General features: G+C 41.2%; 1 pseudogene; it reads right to left on the reverse strand.

Annotated features, from left to right (window-relative positions):
* Positions 1 to 3118: 3118 nt before the first annotated feature.
* On the reverse strand, positions 3119 to 4439 carry LOC140916818 (protein FAM200C-like; annotated as a pseudogene).
* Positions 4440 to 18052: the final 13613 nt, after the last annotated feature.

Consider the following 18052-nt stretch of genomic DNA (forward strand, 5'->3'; position numbering starts at 1 on the left):
AGGAGACTCTGGTTAGCCTCACATTTCTTCAATGATCATCAGCCTTTTTTTCCATAGGAAACCATAGTCCTTCTCTGTGTTGTACAACCCTATTAGCCATTTGAGGCTCCTGCCATCACTTCTTTCAGAAACTGTATTTACGTGTTAAGAATTGCAGAAGAAAAATCAGTGCTATTGTCCTTAACTAGAGGCTCGAAACCCAAAGAACAAGGCTCCCCGTAAGAAGCTTGTTTCATGTTGCAGCAGAAAAATTAACGCTTCACAGCTATCTGCTTCAAGTAATCAGTACTGTTGGCTGCACGGATTATTTTTGGCCCAGAAACCGGATTTTCCCACTGGCTCTAGCAATACCAAATGGACTACTAAAACACATGCTACTTGTGCTTGGGTAACAGGATACCAGGAGTGAACTCAGCTCTCTAAACCAAGCCTGCACTGGCAAAGGGTGGTTTCCTTTAAAGGAACATCACCTGTCAAGATCCATTGCAAGGTCCATTACTTACCTTACATCTTTAATTTCCTGCATCATTTAACCAGTGTTTTCTGTGGCAGAACTGCTTCACATCAATGCTTCTCCTCATCTTTATTGATAAAAGGCAGCTTCTCCTAAATGCAAGGTTGTGCATATAGTGGAGAATATAATCCCCAGATTTCAGATACGTGCTAGAGACTTGATTCTCAAGCCTTTTCACAAAAACAGAGCATATAATTCATGCATAAATGTTTGAAGTTCAAATGCCAGTTTTTGCTTCCTGGAAGTTGTGTGTGTGTTGGCAACTCCTTTCTTGATTTTGGCTGGTAATGTTCCCAACACCACCAGTGTCCAGCAGCCCCAGCCCAGTTCACCCTTTCAACTTTATTTCCATAAACTCCCCCAGTACAAATCCCCTTGCAACTTTCCTACCCATGCAGTGATGATTGCTTGGCTAATGCCAGGCCAGATGACTTGCGTCAAACAACTTAAAGTACAGAGAGGATTGGAATTCATTGTCTCAAATGCATTTCTTTCTTAGAATTATTTGTTCAACACTAGGGCTGGTGGACAATTTTTTTGCTTAAACTATTTTTGGTGGAAAATTAGGTTTCCGATTAAACAATATTTTTCAAAAAGCGTTTGCTCTCTGCATACAATTCTGACTTTTTGTTAAACAAAAAAACAACCCTCCAAATTTTTTAGCTGAAATCCAAAAATTGTAATTCAGAAATGCTACCTGTGACAAAACTCTGTCCTTGCCTCCGTGGGTCCTGCATTTCTTGGCGGATTTCGCTAGCCTCAGAGGCTCACTGTGATCCTCCACATAACCCTTCTTTCTCTAGAGACAATGGTCAGTCTACTGAGCCATTTTCATCATAAGCCAGCAACGGAGGTGAGGAGAAGTTATCCTTCCTTGCACAGTCTCTGTTGTCTCCCAGTCTCAGTGATTAATCAGGGGGCAAAGGTGTGGGGGGGAGCCCAGGCCCACCCTCTATTCCAGGCTCCAGCCCAGGGACCCTAATAGTATCAGCTATGGTCTCTGACCTTTTGGAAACATGACATGTACAATTCCCTGTGCTACTTCCCCCACAGCAGCCCTCACTTCCTCAAGCTCCACTTCACCCTTACCTAAGGGCCTCCTTCCTTGTGCCTGATATGGTATGTACTACTCAGCCTCTCCAACAACACAACTTGCTCCTACAGCTCCTGACATGCACACCCACCTGACTGGCTGGGAGGCTTTTAACTTGTTTCATCTAGCCCCTGATTGGCTTCAGGTGTCCCAGTCAACCTAGCATTCTCCCTGCCTTCTGGAAAGTTCTTTATTGGCTCCAGGTGTCTTAATTGACCTGGAGCAACTTCCATTTCACTTAACTTGGTACCAGGGATTTGTTTAGCCTGGAGCTAATATATCTATCTCCCACTACTTTTCTATAGCCATCTGGCCTTGCCCTATCACATACCAAAGTGCACAGGAATTCCAATGATGTGCTGCAGTAGCCCAGGAAGAGGGTAGACTGTGGTGCATCATGGGAGATGTAGTCCAGCCATGGAACTCTACTCCCAGAGAAAGGGGGGCATGAAGCACCCACTCTGCTACTCACTCAAGGCACCATACTAGTATATTTGAATCAAAATACTCTATTTTCAACCAACAATAATCAGTTTAAAAAAATTCTCCAAAAAGTCCAAAAAGTTTTCTGGGGAGAAGGGGACATTGTCTCCTCACTCTGTTCAACATTTCATGTATTTTGACCCCTAGCTCATTCTTGATGAACTTTTATGTAATATGTTAATTTGGAGTTGTTCTGTTGTGGCACATGTGTCACAAGAAGGTATGTTTCTGGTACCTGCCTGGACAAGCACAGCTTCTGTAATCTGGTGTGAATTCTCATTATGATGCATGAGAAATCTTGCTTTCTGTGAATACTGTGCAATATTCATCCAAATCAATACCCACAAATATTACTGGCTCTAAGCTCTCAATATTTACAGGAAGTACTCAGGGCTGTGAGAAGTCACAATGAATATATTTAAAAATCTAAATTAGTGCATAGAAAATATTGTGTAATATTTCTGAGCTCTCTTCTTAGTATTGCTTAACAAATATTTAGTAACTTAACTTACAAACGTTTCTGTCCCTTGAGCTCTAGTAAGTGCAATGAGCTTCCATTAGGCAGAGGAAAAATGATCCAGGAAGCAGCTGTCACACTTGCTACTAAAAATTATCTTTGCCATTCAGTTTAAATGGCTATTCTTGGTATCTTTGCAGCCTTTCTTTATCATAAAGAGAATTTTGTTTCTCATGTGGCTTGGCTTCTATAGTTTCTCACAGACTGAAACTGCTATGCCAGAAAACTAGAGATAAGGTGTGTGAGGTTATATATAATTGGTTCCCCATCTTTTCGGCATCACACCCCCTTTTAAATTTTTGAGAAACCCTCATGCGACCCACCTCTCCTTTATCATTATTGAACCCCCCTTCTAACAAATTCAATTCTTAATTTAAAATTAAAAATAAGCACAAATAATTTTCTTGGCACAAAAATTTAATAAAAATGTAATTTAAAATAAGAAATAGCATAAATACAACAATTTTAATGTGAAGGATGATACTGCATTTTCTTCACAAGTTGGGAAATCCTAGATCTGAAAGATGAGTGCGCAACGCAAATAGTTTTCGACATCCAGTCGATTCCTTTGTTTCATTTTTATTATGACTAAATGTGAAAAGCTTTTTTCACAGAGGTACATGGACAAAAATGGAAGAATAATGCATAGTGCTTCTTCTCCAACTTTTGGGTAAATTGGGAAATATTTTATCCAAAATTCCTCCAGGCTTAAGTTTTCGAAAATATCTTTCACACTTGAATTGTATTTCATTTCAAGTGCTTGTTCTTGCAATACTTCTGGAAATGAATCAACATCAACGTTCAATGGATTACATGCTAATTTATGAATGGGGTTGCCAGAAAAGTTGTCTGGAAAATAGCGGATGAATTCATCAGCAAGGCAGTCCGGATGAAACACAATTTTGTTCTTCGCATCCTCTTTGCAAAGTTCTTGGAAACCTTCATTTTCAGCGAGTGATGAAAATGTTGGAAAAGACTAAAAGTTAGGCATCTCAGCTTGCATTCGATGTTTTCAAAGCTTGATTTTATCTGTAAACACTTTGATGGCATTATGGTGTGCTATAATGTTTATTTGCCTTTGGAAGGCCGTCGTACCTCTGTGTGAAACAAAATAATTTTATGATCCGCTCCCAAATCCGTGCAAAGAGCTGCAAAAATGCTTCATATTTAAAGTGCTGTCAATTTTGTGAAGAACAACTTTGGTGGCCAAATTCATTGAGTCACATAGGTCATCTGGAAGCATTTTAGCAGCCAATGCTTGTCTATGTATAACGCAGGTTACGGCTGGATTTTTTTCTTTCACTGATGTCACGAATCCAGAGCGAGAGCCGAGCACCGTCTGTGCATACACCAACCAGTTTTTCCCATGAAAGTCCATTTTCTTCAAAAAAGTCAGAAACCATTTTCATAACATCAGAAGCCTTTGATGTGGTCATCAATTCCTTCGCAAAAAGCAATTCTTCTTTCACAGTTCATTGTTAATTAATCAAATGTAGACCAGCAACTGACAGCATTGTGCTACATCAGTGGTATTGTCGCACTGAATTACGAAAAAAAAGAGAAGCTTTCACTGCCTCCACAACTTGAAGTTTTAGATCTTTCGCCATGTCATCAATGCAACGTTTCACAGAATTGTATGAAAGCGAAATTTCCGATATTTTTTTCTTGCTTTCCACACCAAGCACAATATCACCTGCTTTCAACAAGCAAGGCTTCACAAGAGTTTGTCCTATTATGTGCGCTTTCTTGGCCTTAGCGACGAGCAATACATAAGATGCTTCTACCACTTTGGCTGACGCTTGATGAAAAGCTCCAGTCATGTCTAGCTTCATGTGTTTTAAATTTTGAAGTTTATCAGAAAAAACTCTTTTGGTTTGTCTTTCAAAGCACTGTGGTTCTTTGTCAAGTGTCGCTCAAGATGACGAGGTCTCAAAGCATCGTTGCTGAGAACTGCGTGGCATACTACACATTGAGGATGATCGATCCTGTTTTTTTCCATGACGATGAAACCATACTTAATGTAGTCTTCATCATACTTCCTTTTCTTAATCGTGGCCATAATATATTAATAAAAAAATCTATAAAAATAATTTTCCTGATTCGTGAATAATAACAGACGCAAGTTAATCTGAGTTATTGCAAATGTTTATTTACTACTACTGTTATGTACGGATGCGTGCTGCCCTATATATACTCCACCACCAGTCTGGCAAGTAGCCAATCTTGCGCGGTGAGTGGTGGAGGTAACCCATGATAGAACAGTCTTGAACATTCTCGCGAGCGAGCTAGGAAGTTTTAAAAAGTTCCATTGCTTTCTACATCATTCTTCGGCATCCCCACCGACCAAAACAGCACTCCTGCACATCGAAAGGCAAAAAAAAAAAAATATTCGCATTTTGTGTTATGAAATTTGAAAACATTACAGTTAAATAATTTTATTTATAGTTGTATTTTTATTATTATTGTATTTTATGTTACATCTTTATTCTTGTCTACTTATATTTATAATCAAAACTGAGAAGATTGTTAGTACTTAATTGTAGTTAAATAATATAGGCCTGTAATTCGACAATGTTATGAATAATTATTATTATGTATACAGAGATGTATAATTTATTGTCTGTTGGTCTGTTATAGGGGTGGGCAAACTTTTTGGTCTGTGGGCCACATCGGGGCTGCAAAATGGTATGGAGGGCTGGGTAGGGAAGGCTGTGCCTCCCCAAACAGCCTGCCCCCCACTCCCTATCTGCCCTCTCCCACTTCCCACCTCCTGACTGCTCCACTCAGAACCTCTGACCCATCCAAACCCCCCGCTCCCTATCTCCTGACTGCCCCACCCCTGATCCACACCCCCTCCCCCTGACAGGCCCCCCCGGGACTCCCACGCCTATTCAACCCCTCTGATCCCTGTCTTCTGATCACCCCAGAAACCTCTGCCCCATCCAACTGCTCCCTGTCCCCTGACTGCCCCCCGGGACCTCCTGCCCTTATCCAACCTCCTCTCTCCCCACTCCCCGCCCCCTTACCAGGCTGCTCAGAGTGGCAGGACTGGCTTATTGGAAAGCCTGGGAGGTGGGTTGGTGCAAGCTGTGCTGGCCATGCGGCAGCATAGCTGCGGGGGGGGGGGGGACAGCAAGGGAGGGGCCGGGGGGTTCAAGGGCCGGGCAGGACGATCCCGTGGGCCAGATGTGGCCCGCAAACTGTAGTTTGCCCACCTCTGGTCTATTAAATAAATTAATTAATTAAATAAAAAATGTTTACGCTGATAAAAAATTCTTTTCGATATAAAAATTTCACAGCCTTGCGCCACCCTGAAATTTCTTCATGGCCCCTGAGCGGGGTGCACCCCCCCAGTTTGGGAACCAATGTTATATATTTATTGGACCAACTTCTGTTGGTGAGAGAGACATGCTTTTGAATTACATAGAGCTCTTCTTCAGGCCTGGAAAAGGTACTCAGAGAGTGCCACAGTTGTATACAAGATTGAACAGATAGTTTAGCATAAGTAATTAGCAAATATGCTAAGGGACTGTTCAAGGTGAAGTGGCCCATTAACACCCCTGGAGTTACAGGACAAAAAGAGGGGTTAGTGGGTTACAGATTGTTGTAATAAGCCATAAATCTAGTGTCTTTATTAAGATCACAATTTTTAGTGTCTAGCAGAGTTATGACCTTGAATGGTCTGTTAGAAAATGTGCTATTTATTCCAAACTATTTATTCCATCTTGTATTTAGCTGGGACACTCAGTTCCTTTCCCAGACCTGAAGAGCTATGTGTAGCATGAAAGCTTTTCACTTTCATCAACAGAAGTTGGTCCAATAAAAGATATTACTTCCCTCACCTTGTCTCTTAGCTACAACAACACTGCAGATACCAGAAAGCTGCAGGTATCTTTCTGGTGACTCTAGTGGTGTGGAAAGAAAAAAATCATAAGTAATTGACTCAATGCTGCCACAAAACAAAACAAATGAACAAAACAAAACAAAAACACCTCAAAAACATCCAGTGGAGACTTGATGAGGATGTTGTTATAATTCTTTACTTTTACTATGGTAGTGTCTGTTGGCCAGCCAGGATCAGGACTCCATGGTGTACTGTACAGGTATAGTTAGGCAATCCCAGCCCCAAAGAGCTTACAACTAAATAGACATAAGAAACCAAGTTGGAGGAAAGGAGAAGGATACTCAAGCAAAGCGATGGCTAGATCGCCAATTTTTCAACACATCTTTGGTCAGGGTCACTTAGAAGGGGATTAGCTCAACAGAAAGGCAAATAAAAGGAGAGGGGCTAAGTGAGGGATTGCTGGAAGGAAGGGAGCATGCTGGGCAGGTGGAGTGAAGCTGAGGTGAAGAGATGGAGGCAAGGTTTGGGAATCAATGGTCAGTCAGCACAGGGAAGAGAATTTCCAGAGTAAAAACTGTGGAAAGCAGCATGTTGATACCAGAGTCTGAGGTTTCCTACTGCAGAATGTGCTGAGGCTGTTTCTGTTTCCACTGGCTTAAGAATTTGTTCCTTGGGTCCTTGCTCTTCCCTGGAACCTATCTTCCCCAAACCTGACTGGGGGAGAGGTGGGCACTATATGTTTCCTAGTACCTGCCAGGAGTGGGGAATGGGGAGAGCATCCCTGATCAATTCTGTCTGGGGTGTGCCTTGGCTGTTATGGCCCAAGGCTTCATTTTTGCGGAAAGTTAAGTTCTACACTTGCAATCAGATGGAAGAATGAAGCACTCTGATTTAAATGAAAAGAAATTGATGGGAACGTGTTGCTTGAAGCTGTTCCTATAAGAGATGGTATATTAAATAGTTTGAGCAATTGGACCACTTGCTCCCAACTGCATGTGCAAAAGATATTAAAAGTTATGGATGCGTTAAACAATTTAAAATATATTTCACTTTAAATTATCTTCATTAACTGTGTTTTAGAGTTGAGGATCTTTTTTAGCAACTATGACTATGCTTTTCACTTCAACAGCATCTATATCTGGGATAAGAGAATGACAGCCAGGCAGACACGCTGGGAGCAAGGTAAAATACGATGAGGAGGGGGCACTTGCTTGATTCCTTTGGTCAAAGTGATAGGTTTTTAACATCAGCTTGCGGTGTGACAAGCTCTGGAACAGCAGGCTGCATGAAGCTCAATTGTTCTGTGTCACAGGATAAGGGAGTTTGCTACAGAGCCTGTGTGTAGTGGTGTCACAGTGTCTGAAAGTCAACCTATTGGCTGAATAACATGAAAACCATGCTGACTATGAGAGCTGTTGACAGATGCTGTTTTTTGGTGTCCAAGCTTGGATCAGGATGTAGAATGGCATGTGCACATTGCATCTTGACAGCCTTGGAAATGGGCCCGGTCCAGGACAGATGATCCATGCTGCCCATTCCAGGCAGCCCAATAAATACTTTTAAATAATTGATTCATGTCCCAGATGGCTAGAGATAACAGCCATAAACAGGAAAACTTTCATTAGCACAATTTAAATTTTAAGATTTCCTTTTCTTTTTTATACTGTTGTGTCATGCAATGACCTTTATTTTGCTGTGTATCTGGGTCTCGGATACTCATCAAAAGCTAACTAAAGCAATTAATCAGCCACTTATTATCCTTCTTGTAACAATTTAATAGAACACTTTCTCTGAATGGTGAAAACATTAACAAAAATGCTCACCTACATGGTTATCCCATAGTGTCAAAAATATTTAAATATGTATTTATAGAGTAGATTGGTCAGGTACTGTGGAAACTGACAAAATTTTCTATAATGACCTCTTCGACTGGTTTTCTTTATAAGCACCCACAGAGAAAAAGCAATCACAAGTGAGACTATTGGACAAAAGATGAAAATGAAAAGGGAGTTTGCAGCAGGCTTTCCAGATCTAGTTTTGCAGACATACAAAATGGGACTTTTTCTTAGTAATAAAAAAGTGTAGTATATGACACTAAGGTTAAACAATGGTTGAGTGATCTATCCTGAGATACCAGTGTGAGATTATAGGGGGTAACACAGGGAAGAACGTTGAGATAAAATATATTTAGTTCAGTGTGAAAATCTAACATTTATCTTCTTAGAAAATGGGATGATGGAGTAAGAAGGATGGAAGACACCCACATGAAGCCCAGCCTACACTGCACTTGGAGTAATTCTGAGTCCTAGTCTTGTGCAAAGGGAAAATTCAACTGCATTAAACTGACTCCATTTCCCATCCTGTGCCTGCAGATCAGCCAAGTAAACAGGTATGTAGGCTGTGCAAGGCAGGTGAGATGATGACTCTCATTATGTATATAGTGTTTCCTGTACCAATTTGCAACCTTCCTGCCTGGGGCTGGTGATAAGGAGGAGGTAGTAGTGAGTGCACAGGATTATTTGATAATGAAATTGCTTTTTTTCTGGGTTTTAAACCTTAGCTTACAGACTGGAAGCTATATTCACAGAAAAAAGAGTCAATAAAATCACATTTGTCTGGAGTTTTGCTTTTAGCTGGCATATGGAGAAGGTTATTCATCCAGTGTTTGGCAAACAGCCTCACTTAATCAACACTATCATGCTGCAGGCAGGGGTGGCTCCACCAATTTTGCCACCCCAAGCAGTCGCAGCCGAATTGCCACCACCACGCCCAGAAGAGTGGCAGAGCTGCCACCGAATTGCCACCGCGGGACACGGACTGCCGCCCCATTCTGAATGCCGCCCCAAACACCTGAGGGTGGCTGACTTATGCAGTGGGTCTAATTGTTTTTAAAGCTACAGTGCCATTTCTGGGCCAGCCCCAGCAGTTCCAGGCCCTCAACACAAATTGTTAGAGTGGTGAGCCCACCCCATCCAGCTGCAAGTGATATTGAATCTACTTCTGGGGGCAGAGCCATCCTTAGGATTTATGGGGCCCTACTCAGTATTATTAAACTGGTACCCCTATGCTCCATTGAAGGTGGTCCCCAGCTGGTGCTGCTGACCCCCGTGTGTCGAGGTGGCACAGCCATCACCCCCGCCCGCGGACTCCCAGAACCACCCCCCCCCATTGCTGACACACACCGAGTTTCGTAAGCAGCAGCTGTTGCGGCGGTGGCTCAATGCAGGCTTCGAGCTGTCACATGCAGGCTGCATCTTGCCAGAGCCCCTGGCCCTTCTGCAACCCCGCACCACTCCTGGCTCACCACGAGCATTTGACAGGAAGTACCAAGCAGTAATAACAACAATAATAATACAAGTGTGTGTGTGTGTGTTTGTGTGTGTGTGTGTGTGTGTGTGAGAGAGAGAGAGAGAGCCAGTGCGTGTGAGAGAGAAAGAGAGAAAACCACTGTGTGTGTGTGTGTGTAGCACTGTGTGACTGAGTGTGTGTTGGGGGGTGAGAGACTGTGTGTGTGTGTTTGTGACAATCTGTACTGGGGAACTGTGACTTATGAGAAGCAGAGTGTATGTGGGTGTGAGAGCCAGTCTGTGTGTGAGAGAGACTGTGTGTGTGCATATGCTGCATATGCCTAGGGACGGCCCTGTCTGGGGGTAACACTCTGCTCCCACAAAATGCGGTGTATGGTCTCTTGCACTTCTCTGCTTAGTAGCTTGACTCAGTCAGCCTTGGGCAAATTGTGGGGTTGCAATGCATTAACTCCCCAAATGAGGAACTGTATCACTTTTTTAGGGAATTTGGCAGGCACACTCTAACCTTGCAACTTTGCTGCCAGAACATGCCCCATTTAGTAATGGCCGAGGCAGAGCTGTGACATTGAGAATAGCATCTGGAGCACTTCGGGCAGGCTGCTGTTTTTCTGAGTATAAACAATCAGACTGTAGACATACACAGAAAGAGAGCAAACCCAGTTGGAAAAAAGAGTAGGACTAATTGTCCACTATGCTTATTATCCCCTCTTACCTGCTTAGTTATAGCATGGATTGCCAACTTTCCAAAATAATTCACCATTTTTTGAATGTCTTACGATTGTCCCCTTTAGCAACTCCTTGGAGATATCTGGCCAACATATCCAGTTTTGATCATATTTCCCAGAAGAAACCAAGCACAGTGAATAAAACTAAATTCACTGGGCCAAATTCCTATTGCTCCTTGAGTCCTTTGCACTGAAGATAATAGTCACAGTTCTTATTTTTCCAGCTTAGTTTTTCCAACTTAGTTTATCATGGCTCAGTTTTATGTGTGCCTATATATGTAAGATATACTGTGTTGGCCCTTTAAAATTATTCCTGTAGTACAGGAAAGGAGTGGATGGTTTTCTATTTTTACAGATGCTCAATTATTCAAGGGAATTCACCTTGTGGGGGAGGAATGCTTTGCAAATGGCTGGTGAAGTTTTACGCCTCCAGGACTGTGTTTATGTAATGTATATCCCTCCCAATGGATTTACTATATCACAGCATTTATTTCCAGTTTACAAGAGGTAATATAAAATTTAATTGGATTCAAGTTATCTATCTAAAAACTTCAAATAAAATAATTACTTAACATTTTGCCTGCCAGATTTTATCAACATGAAATGATTAAATATTATTTTCACGTTTAAAAAAAGTTTAACATTTATCAGCAATTATGGATATAAAAAGAAATCTAATGATATCATAAAATCTAGTACATTAAAAACTTCAGAAATAAAAAACGGCAGTTTAATTAAAGGAGAAAGCCCATAGGTCAGAATAGTGTCACAGGATAATTGTCTTTTGGCCTAATAATGTATACGTGAAACCACTTCCTTTAAGGCTATATCTATATTTGTGTGCATATGTGAGTAATAGCTTGTGTTCATCTTGGTGTGGGCCAACCCAATCTGCACCAAGAGTCCACAGCTGTTGTGCTGTATGCGCATAGAACCCTGTGTACTCGCATCTATCTGCATCCTTACTGCTGTTCTCGGTACACCAGATTAGGGCTACCATTCCAGGGGGTGTATCCCAGGGTTCTTTGAGTCACACGGAGACACTCTAGAAACTGCTTTTTGGTGTTTTATTGTGACTGTTCCCTGCCTTTGCATGTTTGCTGCTGCTACTTCCTGATTAAGTTGCCTCTCCCTTTTATCCCTTTTGTGCAAAACTGGGTTGAAGTCCTGGATTAATGGGTGATGTGGTTCAGTTCCTTGTTGCGGGACAAATATTTATGCAGTGGAGTAGGCACATGTTGAGACCCTGGACTGCATTTTGCCAGCATCAAAGCAATCGTTATGGAGTACTTACAGTGTATTTACAACTTGGGCTGGGGTTTCTGCTGTTGATGGTTGGTGTGAAGGTGGTGTGAGGTGTTTATCATTCAATTTGTTTGTGCTTCTCAGTATTGATACTTGTGAGTAACCCATCATATCAACTGTTGTGTACTGTTAATAAGTCTTGGGGCAGGTCTGCAGAGGGCATCAGCTGCAGTCATAGTTATGTAGCATTGCTCTTCATTTTGTGTCTTTTTATTGCTGTTTACAGGTGTATGGAGCCCTACATCCCAAAACGTAGAGTGATTTTCTGTTTTGTTTATGAGCTCCTGTTTTATACAACTACTGGGTTCTGAAGTACTCTACTGAGCATAATTAACAGTTGAATGGAAACCTCTTCTCTGCCTTTGTGACAGCTGTTTAAGGTCGGGGCATATCTGGTACTTGCTACAATTCATACCACTTTAGAAGCCCACTGTTATCAGGATCACTTCAATGCTTGTAAGGTGTTGGTGAGTGATTCCTGAGGGGGAAAAGCGAAGCCATTATGTTGATTTTTAAGTTGATCGATGTCCCCATTACTAAAAGAAATTCAGAGCTGTTTTGGACCTCTTTTCACTGGTCTGCTGCACAGGTTTTCGGGTGATGGTAAGGTTTTGCTACAGTAGAGTGGCCGTGTGATTGCTAGCGTATTCTGTGGGATTCTTTTACATTTAATTCAACATGTTTCTTAATGCCAATATTGAACAAGAAAATCTGCCCTTTCATGCCTAGGTGTATGACATCTGCTATGTTGGAAAGTGGTAGAGGGTTTCTTACCATGGAGAACGTACCTGCAACTCTCTCCATCCCTGCTGTATATCCCTGAAACCCCCAATATTTGTGAATTTTGCGGGAGATTAGAAACCATTTCCAAAGTCATCCCAGCAACATTTTGCACTTGAGGTAGAAAAACTTTCCATGACTTGAGGTGAAAATTTCTCATGGTACTACAGGTGAAAATCTGAGGCATCTGCTTCAGGATTTTCAGTGTGGACAATGGCCAGCGGTAAGGGGTGGTGGTGGTGTTATGGCATAGTAAGGTCCCCAGTGTAGACATACCCTTAGTAAATCAGGAGAAAAATCACCTGGAAACATCTTCCTTTTCTAGACTATTGGTGTTAGAATATATTACTGGTGGGTTTAGTAAAGTAGCAACAGTTAATCACTTGACCAAAAAAGCAGAAATCTTCCTGTTGGAAGAGGGGCTCAGGACATGGCAGAACCACCATACTTCCAATGGACAGAGAAAGTCACATTTCAGAAAGATTGCTGTATGTGGGAGCCTGGCCAGTGGAATTGCAAATTTTGGTTTCATTGGCCCCAGATTCTTACTGCCTGTAAACTGCTGCTTCTTCCTTGCTAATTTATTCTGTTCAGCAATCCCCATTTGTCCCCTCAGCAGTAACCATCCAGGACATTTGGACCTAATCCTGCTACAACTTTGTCACACAAGACTTTGTTGTTTTCATACATACCCTCATTGCAGTCATTGACACTACTCTTTAGGTAAGTCTCCTTAAACATAGACAGTTTTTTTTTTAAACCCAACCCTTCAGTTTTTGCATGCCAAGTTTACCCACAAGGGTTAAATTTCATTACAGAGCTTGAAATTAAAGTAAGAATTTCAATTTTGAAGCCTTGATATAACCTGTTTATGTCATCCATCAAACCTTACTCGTGCAAGTAGTTCTTGCTTGCATGCATTCAAATCAATGGCATGACTCAAGGGGGTAAGGTCTAGTTGAATGAGTAAGAGTTGCCCTAAAGCTCAAACCTCTTAAAATTTCTATTCATAGCTACCTTTTTATTTTCTTTTTTGTCCAGGCTGATTAAGTATCCTAACTGGTAATGAAAGATAATGGTTAAAATAATGTTAGCACAGTAACTAGAGAGCATTGTGATCTGAATTCATTGTAAATATATTGTTGGTAAAAGTAACAGGAAGAAAAGGCAAGGGAGAAAATAAATGTAAATATTAGTGGGCTCCCTGTGGCAGTATTTTTCCCTGTGGCATTTTCCCTGTGGCAGTATTGATTTAATTCATCTTACTTGATAGATAGGATGACTAAGCAAAAAGTCCAACTTCAAAAGCATCACTAGAACAAGAAATGGGAGTGTAGCAGGGGAGATGGAAAATGATGAATGCTACTTTGTTAGAGAGGAGAAAAAAAATCTCAATCCTTCTTCATGAGAGATTCATCATTTTCCTTCTTGTTCTACAGCTATCTTAATAAGTGTTTGATAAATGCCCATTTAGCTATAACAGAAAAATCATGTTTAAAATCTTGGTTCATAGGTCATCTTTCAAAACATTCCATCTTAATAGCAAAAAACTTTATCAGGTTCTCTATGCAAATGCTTAATGTCTTCTGTTTCAAACAATTCCCAGGGGAAAGCAGTGAGGAAATTAATCATGCCACAGAATATTTATGGCAAAATAGGGAGTAATATGTATATATTCACATCAATGTCTAACTGTTTATATGAAAATTCCACTGGAGAAATTGGTCTCAGTGGAACTGCACAGTACTCCACATGCATATATTCAGGCAAAAGATTAAACGCCCCTCAGAGGGACTCTGTGATATTATATATGGGGGTTGTGAATGTTGTCAAAATGTGTGAAGGAGGGAGAGAATGCAAATATTTTTCTCTGTTAGTTCACAAGCCAACTGTAATGCTTAACCATATGGAGGTTTGAAAAGGAAAACAAAGCGGGAGTCGGGGGGCAGGAATGGTAAATGTAACTGTGTTCATTCCACATGCAATGAAACTTAATTTCTCTCATTTCAGTAGGCTAGAACTACACTACACCGGGGGGGGGGGGGGGTCAACGGGAGAGCTCTTCTTGTTGCGGGTAGAGTACAGGGGTTGACTGGAAAGCAATCTGCAGTTGATTTGGTGGGTCTTTACTAGACCCACTAAATCGACTGCCGGTGGCTCGATCTCAGAGCATTGATCCCCACTGTAGTGTAGACCTGCCCTCAGTTACCACCTGGGAGAACCATTCAAGAGACAACACTTGAAGAAGTAGTGCATCTTTCACAGGACAATTGTAAAACATGTAATCAGATGATTCTAAGACCAATCACATAAGAAGGAGTTCATTTAGGGCACAATCATAAGAGGCACTGAGTGCCAACAACACCATTATTGTTCAAACAAATGAAACAAACATAAATTGTTTTCTTTTATAATTAATAATTTCTCCATAAACACTTGTACAAGCTCATATTTTTAACAATAATGAATATTAACAGGTTGCAATGTAAATGCGGAAGGTGCTACTTAATTAAATGTAGCTAGTGACCTTGTACATAGAGATTTGTTAGAAGCATTCTCTAGAATCTAGATCATGTATATAATCTGGGGTAAACTTCACTGTGGCTGTTAGCTCCCTGAATCTCAGTTTTTCAGCTGCCTGTGCTTCAGAGGCTGTGCTCTCCTGGATATCTCCTTCTACTTCTGACCAGGCTCAAGGCACCCTTTTGGAGGGAAGGTCCTTTTCTTTGTCCTCCTTCCTGTACTCTAATGATGTCCCTCAGATAATGTCCTTGGTTTTCTGCCTTATTTTCTGCAAACAAGTTTAGTCAGGCAGCCCCACCTCATCCATTAAAATTGTTCCTAGGGTCCTCCTCATCATAGCATCTGACTCCAAAATACAGTAAATTTCATAAACACTATGAATTAAGATTAAAATAAACATCTCTTCACCTGTGACCTGTTCTAATTCCTGACCTCTCATCTTACATTCTGTCTTGCAGTCTGACTCCCGGTCTGACACACTATACTGTATGCCATGCAGTCAGCTCAGACTTAGTTGTGAAAACTAACTCCCCCTTTTACCTCCTAATGCCCCACTTCATATTTTTAATAGATTGGACAGTTACAAAACCTTCCCTGTTCTGCATACTCACAAATAAGCAGTCATCATCTACTTACCTCTTTCCACCAGTCTTCTGCCTCTCCCCAAAATGAGACATGCATATACACTTGTATAGCGAGCCTGTCACTAAATAATGTTGGAGACAAGGTTGGTCCAATAAAAGGCATTACCTCACCAATCTTGTCTCTCTCATATCCTGGGATCAACATGACTACAGCACTACCAACAATAAATCATATTGAAATTTTCCTTTCTAAAGCTCCAGAATCAGTGTGATCCCATTCTCCTTGTGATAAACTTCAGACCTTTATTTCTTCCATAGACGACTGGAACTACACCCTTTCTGGCTTCCTGGGTTCCCACATCAATTCCAACCTGAATCTATTGGTTGGATAGAAATGCATTTGCAAAAATGATCTCTCATGCTCAATGTTCTCACCATTAACAGCCCACCCCAAAACCCTTACACTGACTTCCCTGTGACTTCTGTATAACATTTAGACCTCCTGTCTTCAAGGCCCTGTATAAACTAGTTCTCAGCTACTCTTCTGCTCTTCTCTTCTTGTCCACAGCTAACAATCTCCTTACTATCTTCCCCATTTTCTTCTCCTTGCTTCCTTCCACTTGTATACTTCCTTCATACAATCTGCTGTGCCTCCAGCCTTTCCTCTTTAGAATAAATTTCTTCTAAAAGGTCAATTGCCCCTAGTTTCCCTGTCAGCTAAGTGTTGAGGAATTTGATGACAAAAATCAAATTATGGATCCAGCTTAACATGCTAACCCTCATTGCTCAGACACATGAGTTTTATTGATGCTTCAACACCCCTTCTTCATTTATACTTTGTCTATTTTGACTGTATGCTATTCAGGGAAAAGGTCTTGTGGTAGTGGTATTATACAACAAATAATCTGTGTTTAATATAAATCATTGGTTCACTGCCAGGTCCCCTACATCAGGATTCCCCAATTATGAACAGTCACTCTGGTTTTTAATAAGCCTTTCTTAATAAAGCTCTCAGCATGGGATTTCTGACTGCTTGCGATGAGCCTCGTTTCTTTCAGAGGTACCACTGATAGCACCATGTATATTAACTTATAGAAAGCTGGAAGACTTTCAGAAAAAGGTTATCATTAGGGATAGTTGTAGTGATTTGGCTAGGAAAAGGGCAGACAACATGTCTCCCATTTTAGTTTACGTTTGATTCAAGGGACTGTTATGATAATTGGGCCAACAAATTTACCCTAATTATAAGTTCAGCTGTAAAAAGTGAGTGTGACAATTTATGAACTTTCAATGACCTGTTACATAAAATTGTTTAAGAAAAGATGTAAGAAGGAGACAGACTTCATTCAGTTCATTTAAACAGAAAAACTTTTACTGCTACCACTCAAGGACTGTGTTAAGATTATGACTGGTAAGAGGAGTAGAAGACTAGAAATCAAAGAACCAAAAATATTGTGTTGGAAATTAGACCTATTGGTAGACAAAATAATGAGAGGATGGATTATTCCATCCCCACTGCTTTTTGGGTTTCTTAAAAATAAAATAAAAGACTTGTAGGAAAAATTAGCAGAAGCAGCAGCTGTCTGCCAACAACAGTTACAGCGAGCTTTATCATCTTGGGTGCAATCCCCACTGTCTCTTGGCACCTCAGACTTCCTTTATTCTAATCCTAAGAGATATCCTGACAAGACTGGGCCATAGAGAGGGATCCAGATGAAATTGCCACCTCCACTGGCTACAGTTAAATCCAGATCAACACCTGGGATACTAGAATAAGCAATACTTCATTATCTTTCCCGCATCTTTCTTCACCTCATGAGGGCTACACAACAGGCATTAATGTTGATACTGGTCCTGGTCTCTCAACCAGGCAAAGTTGCAGCTAGGACAAGTGTAAGAATGGGATTTGGGGCGGAGGGGTGTTGGCTAATTCACTGTGTAAATAATAATACTCCCCCACCAAATACAATGCAAACAGTGGAGGGACATCTCCAATCTAAAATCCATTGCTGCGGTGGATGCTTCCTCATTTCCTCCATGTCCATGGTTAAAGGATTTCTAGACCAGATTTCCACTTTGAGCACTGAGGCTTCAGACCACATGGGCTTCAGACCACATGGCATCTACTACGGTCTTTCTCTGATAGATGTTTGAATGTGTGGAATTCTATTTTCACGAGGTGAGGCACCGAAATTGTGCTCATTGGTTTGCCCAGCATGATATAAGAGCCTGATTACCTGACCCTCCTAACACCTCTGTCCATGACCTGTGAGACTTAGTACAGGAGTTAGACTCTGGAATGTTTTACTCATTGGCATCTGTCTAGAGGTTGAGAGAGTCTTGTCTCTTATAAGATGTGTGTATGTAATTATCCAC

The sequence above is a fragment of the Lepidochelys kempii genome, chromosome 9, assembly GCF_965140265.1.
Source record: "Lepidochelys kempii isolate rLepKem1 chromosome 9, rLepKem1.hap2, whole genome shotgun sequence".
NCBI lineage: Eukaryota > Metazoa > Chordata > Testudines > Cheloniidae > Lepidochelys > Lepidochelys kempii.